We start from the raw sequence: 388 nt of genomic DNA, 5'->3' as shown, positions 1-388 counted from the left end.
TTATATACAGTAATTATATGTATGTAATATTTGTATAATGTGTATAATGTGCGCAAATATCTTGCTTGAGAACAAAACGATATAATGAAAAAATTGTAATATATTAAGGAACTGCAAAATATTACATTTTATAATATTTTATATACAGTAATTATATGTATGTAATATAAAAAAAAATTGTATAATGTGCGCAAATATCTTGCTTGAGAACAAAACGATATAATGAAAAAATTGTAATATATTAAGGAACTGCAAAATATAATTATAATTACATTTTTTTGTAAACTGTAAGGTAATCTACAGAAATACTGTCCTTTATTTATATTATTTAATGTTGTGTCTAACAAAAATATATTGAATATTTTCTTAAATTTTAAATTAAGCAGAT

The sequence above is a fragment of the Formica exsecta genome, unplaced genomic scaffold (assembly GCF_003651465.1).
Source record: "Formica exsecta isolate Colony F162 unplaced genomic scaffold, ASM365146v1 scaffold568, whole genome shotgun sequence".
In the NCBI taxonomy this organism is placed as follows: Eukaryota; Metazoa; Arthropoda; class Insecta; order Hymenoptera; family Formicidae; genus Formica; species Formica exsecta.
Note: the sequence above shows the minus strand (reverse complement) of the source record.